We start from the raw sequence: 6,215 nt of genomic DNA, 5'->3' as shown, positions 1-6,215 counted from the left end.
ATACTTATTATTATTAATAGTAGAGTTAATAATAATAGTACTATGTTTTTTCAAAGTTCATGCACCCAAGTAATATACATATTATATTCCAAAAATTAATTTTTCCATTTACTACTATTGTTGATGTTCATTTGTTTATTTTTCTAACAAGGATTTATTGAGCACCTACGATGCAAAAAGCACAGTTTTAAGTATTCTATGAAACAGATAAATATTTGTGCCTTCGAGGAGCTTACACTCTAGTTAGAGGAAATGGACACTAAATAAGTAACACACAATATATGTTAGGTAGAATAGCTGCTAAAGATTAAGCAGAAAATGTGTCTGCCGGGATACCAAAGTGAAAATTACATTTGGTTCACTTTTTATGTGTGTTTTGTAAATTAATATATGAGCAGTGAAATAAAAATGCTACAGTATGAAAATTAATAGGCTCTTTTAAATTAATCTACTATTAATTATTTAGAAATACTATGGATATGCTTGTACAAAATTAAAAGTAAAATCAAAACCAAATATCTAGTTTAACATTACACAAAAGTATCTATATCTATCTTTACTAATCAACCTCTAGTATTTTTATTGTGAGAAAATGTTATGCATGGTGCAACATTTTTTTTGGTTAAATCGAATATTTCTAGATATTGTTGAGTCAGTTTAACATTTATCATATAATTACAAGTATAACTACAAAATCGCACTTGGCTTTCAGATACATCAATATCTATCTAAATATGTCTGTTATCTATTTATCTTTATCATCTATTTATATCTATCCGTCTATCCATCATCTCCCTCGGTCCCTCCGCCTTCCTATTTAAATGCTAAGTACCCTGAAAATATTATATTTTCCTCAGTACTAATTACTGAGATAAGCGTTTCAAAAGCAGTGAAAACTAATAAAAATATTCATCAACAATTTGCATTTAATAATGCTGCTCAATAGACCAGGACGTTTGATGTCCACATTTTGTCTTAAGAGTCAAAACAAACATCTAAATTATAACTTTGTAACATCTGCTTCCTCTAGGGGGCTATTTGTGTGGATTTTGACAGATGTGAGAACTGCAAAGAATGGCTATAACAAATGAGACAACTAATAGTGCTGTCGTAGAAATGCATTCCCATCTATGCTTATTGAAATGAGCTCCAGACTGAGACTGAGATGACATGCACCTGTTCCTCCAGACTATTGTTCTGGAAAGAGATAATGACTTTATAATTATTATTTTCCATCATGTGAAATGTGAAAAAAAATGAAACGCCATGGGATATTATAATATCACCATGGCATTTTGTCGAAGGTATCTTGATTTGTGCAAAATCACTGTGAATTTTATTGCCTGGTGAGTATATAGTGTAGGAATGAAAGTGTCAGAAATGAATTAGCCTTGTTATCTACTTATGTGTGCACATGATTGTTTACAAATGCTAGAATCAATTTTGTAAACTAAGGTTCCAAAATTATACACCAGAATTCAAGTGGGCAATCTTGATGTAATTTTAATATCTCAGGATAGAAAACCTGTTGAAATTTGCTTTAAATGGATGATCGAATATACTGGAGATTTAGAAGAGCGGTCTATGGTGAATTCATGAGGTTGAGATTGAAATAAATCATTTTTATTTTAAATAAATGAAGAAATAAATTTGTAATTCAAATAAAGAAAAGCATAGCCACTGTGTATTCTGTGGGGTTAAACATACGTTAAGTAATAACCTTTGAGGCTGACAGTTTTTTTTTTTCTGAAAGACAGGGTTTATTGAGTTATATTCTGGCCAGAAAAAAGGACCAGGTGCTAGAGCATGCAGTCTAAGCCACCAGCCTCAGGGCGAGATGGAGAAGACAGACATGTCAGCCATTCTGGGAATGATGGGGCTCTTTTATACAATGAGTTTGGAGAAGGATTTAAGTGGTTTTGAGAGAATTTACATTGACTATATAAGGGGTGGAAGGGGTGGGAAAAGGTGAAGTGGGGTTAGTTTTGGGATAAGTGTATAGTCCTTAAGGAAGAAGCATTTGCTGCTCTTAGATTGGTTGTGGGCAAGAGTCTGGAAAGTTCATCTGTAAGCAAGATACAGTGGCATCTGGTAGTCAGCTGTTCTCTCTAGATAAGTGCTACAATAGCAGTGTGGAAGTTGATTCGAAATTTCAACATACATTCAGGAATGTGAGCAGTCTTTTTTTGGTTTCTGCCTGTGGCTCTGTTAACTAATTAAGTTACATCATCTCTTCTTCCTACCCTCTGGCCTGCTGTAAATTAATTTAGGACATCTCAGAATTAATTTCCTTGTTACATTTCTGCATATACTTTGATATTCCTCTCAGGAAGAGTTGGAATCCATATGTCTCTTCTTTGAACCTAGACACGCCTTTGTGAGTGCCTCAATGATTAGAATGTGGTGAAAGTGATATTGCATGATTGCTGAAACTAGGTTAAAAAGGAGCATGTAGCTTCTGCAGTTTTCTCTTGAACACCTCTCTGGGACCCTCCATCTGCCATGTAAGAAGTTCAGCTACACAGAGGCTGTCAGGCTAGGAGACCATGCAGAGTAATGCAGACCATGCCCTAGTTATCTCAACTATTCCCAGCTGTTAGAGTCTTCCTAACCCAGGCATCAGTCATGTGAGCAAGGAATTTTCCAGGTGACTACAGCCCCAGCCACTGTCTGAATGAGAAACTCTGACCAAGGACTGATTAGTTCAGCCCAGCCAATCCTCAGAACTGTGATAATGATAAAAGGGATTTTTTTTTTTTTTAATGAGCCTAAGTATAAGGTGGTTTGTTACACATCAGTAAATATCTAGAACACTTATATTAAAGTTTATGCAGTAGCATATTTATGATATTTAAATAAAGAGAAGCATAACCCAATTTGTATTTTATAAAAGATTGTTTTTATCTGAAAAGTTAAAATTTGTTTTTTTTAAATGTCAAATGCAAAGTCAGCTGCATACAAAGAGCTGGTACATAAGCCATTGCAAATGATATGTTTATTCACAAATTTTTCTGTGTTCACCAGTGTAGAAATTAGAACATCTTAAATCCAGTCTTTTTAGAAAGTATGTGCTTTAAGACATTTTTGCCTAATTTTTCTAACTTCAGTCCAGGCATCTGGGTTGAATTGTGGACCAAATGAGATCATGTTTTGTGATCTATATTATGGATTTCTCAAAGATAGAAAACAGATCTTAATAATTGATATAGTTCTGATAATGGAGAAAAATAGAATAAGCATCGCTAAGAGAATCATTCAAAATAGAATCAAGAAGCTATTAAGGAAATGGGGCCTATGCACTTGTTGTGCCTCAGTTATCAGAGCTGCTATTAAGTCGCTAAACCTGCTGTTAAACTTGGCTAGAGGCTCCGTCATAAACATACTGGAATAACTGCTGCATAGACATATGTCGACTTTATTTTCTTTCTTGTATTTTTCGCCTCCCTTGTTTGCATTTTGGAACTAACCAATCCTTGTTAACCTGGCCAGCTATCCTTCATTTGCATGAAAGAATTACACTTTGTGTTTTTTGCCTTTAAAAACCCTGCCTTTCTTTGTTCTTTCTAGGGCACACAATTGATTGCTACTTGAATCTGTGTTTCCAGGACTGCAACTCTTTTTGCCCATATAAATGTCTTTGTTCTTTATTAAAGCCTGAACCGGTTTGGTTTACAGTTCCTAGAACTCATATGCATTTGATTCTCCTCATTCCTTTGACTGTGACTTACCTAGATTGCCTTCTCTGTTGATATGTTATTTGTGATTAAAGTCAAGAGGATTGACTGGTTTGAGTAAGAAATATGCAGATAACCATATTAAATATAATGAGGTGAGCCCTGAGCCGGTGGAGGAGCCTAGTAGGTAGAGGCCAGAGGTGCTACAAAATAACCTACAATATATAAGACTGTGTAGCCCAAAATTTCAACAGTGCTACTCTTGAACAATTCTCAACTACAGTAACAACAAAAAAAACAAAACAAAAAAAAAAAATCAATGGTTGCTTGGTGATAGGAGAACAGATTTATAAAGAGAAGAATGTGGAGGATGTTTATTATATTGATTGTGGTGATTGTTATATAGATCCATTCCTATGTCTAAATTCATCTAATTGTGCACTTTTAATGTGTGCAGATTATTGCAAGTCAGTTATGTTTTAATTAAGATATTTAAAGAGCTAATATATAAATGGGGATCTGAGTCTAGCAAAAATATTTAATTAATGAAAAATAAATTAGAAAAATAAAAGTAGAGAAACAAAATAAGTTGAAGATCATCAAAACTTGTGAGAAAATAGGGCACAACTATAGGAGATACACCTTAAGTATAAAGATTTAAGCAAGTTGGAAGTAAAGGACAGAAAAGCATGCTCCATGAAAACAGCAGACACCATATACAAGAACTAATTAAAGATGAACATAAATTTAAACATTAAAATTATAGCAATAAGATATAGTTACAACTGGAGTGTAGACATCGATTACAAAACCAAGCCCAGACTATAATGACTATAATCTTTAAAAAATGTATATTATCATGGACATGGACAATAGACTAGTGGTTACCAGAGGGTAAGAAAGGAGGGGGTGAGGGGAGATAAATGTAGTGAAAGGTGTCAAATATGTGGTGACAGAAAGAAATCTAACTATGGGAGGTGAACACACAATGCGATATACATGTGTATAATAAAATACAATACAAATGTTTCATTTTTGTCCTTAAGAAAATGGATAAGGATGCCTCAGATGGAGAAAATAAATTGCAAAACGTATATCTGACAAAGGATTTGTATTCTGAATATGAAAAATACACCCACAACTTAATACTAAGACAATAAACAACCTTATAAAAAGAGGGAGTAAAAAAATAACAGAAGAATGGTCTACAAAAAAGTAAAAAGCTCATAAAAAAGTGTTAAACATCACTATCTATTAAGGATATGCATATTAAAACCAAACTATACATTCACCAGAAAAAAAGAGCAGAGAACTGAGGCTCTTACACTTCATTGTAGACAAAAAGTAGTATAATCACTATAAGAAAAGTCTGGCGGTTTCTCATAAAACTTATAATATACCTACCAGATGACCTAGTAATTCCACAATTACATATTTAATCAAGAGAAATTAAACCATGTATACAAAATGATTACACAAGAATGTTAATAACAACTTTATTTATAATGGCCAAAAGTTGGAAATGGCTCAGGTTTCCATACATAAGAGATTGAAATTTTTATTTAAAAAAAAAAGAGAATGGCATATTCATTGATGGAATATTATTCAGAAATAAAAAGGATACACAACCATATGAGTGATTTTCAAAAACATTTTGCCAGGTCAAAGAGGCTTACATAAACGTAAGAGAGTGCATATTCTGTAATCACATTTATAAAAAGATCTATAAAAGACAGGACTAATTTATTATAAATAAAAGAACTTTGAAAAATTTGGTGGTGGAGTTAAGACTGACTAGGAAGAGTTATGAGAGAACTTGTGTGCTGATGGTAATTAAGTAACTTTATAAAGATCTGGGTTACACAGGTGTATGCATTTGTAAAGACCATCAAATGATACATTTAAAAATAATGTGTGAAATTTTACCTCAAAAAAAAACTTGTAACATATTTTGAATACTATTTAAAAATAATATTTAACTCTAGTTAATAACACTTTATCTGCAGTTAATAATCTTGAAATGTTTAGGCATAAAATCTACTAAAATCTAAAAGTTAGAAATATATAGTATATAAGATATATTGTGGATTAGATAAAAAAATTGATATATAGATATTCAATAAAGGAAATACAGCACAATTACTGAAAGAATTTAAGTGTTGAGGATATAGTGTTACTGTATAATTCTTGGGACTTTTCTGTTTATGAAATTGTTCTTAAAATATTTAATAAAAAATTTATGAAAAGGGCTGTATATTTACTGATAAAAATGTTCTTTAAAGTTTTCTAGATATGATAAAAATTTTCAATTGTTTTTAAAGATATAAATCTTATAGTCATTACATACCTTAAATTAAAAAAAAAAATTCCTCTTATTCTTTCTTTATTTTTAATTTCATTGTTTACTATTTAATAGGTATGTATTTGTTTCATTCATAGGGCTTTAGCATTCTGAGAGTTCAATAAAATTTAATGATTTATGATCTATTGCTATCCTGCATTTACCATTTTTATAAGAAACTTTTAAAACAACTATCAGAT

Source organism: Pteropus vampyrus, unplaced genomic scaffold, assembly GCF_000151845.1.
Source record: "Pteropus vampyrus isolate Shadow unplaced genomic scaffold, Pvam_2.0 Scaffold57, whole genome shotgun sequence".
Lineage (NCBI taxonomy): Eukaryota > Metazoa > Chordata > Mammalia > Chiroptera > Pteropodidae > Pteropus > Pteropus vampyrus.
Note: the sequence above shows the minus strand (reverse complement) of the source record.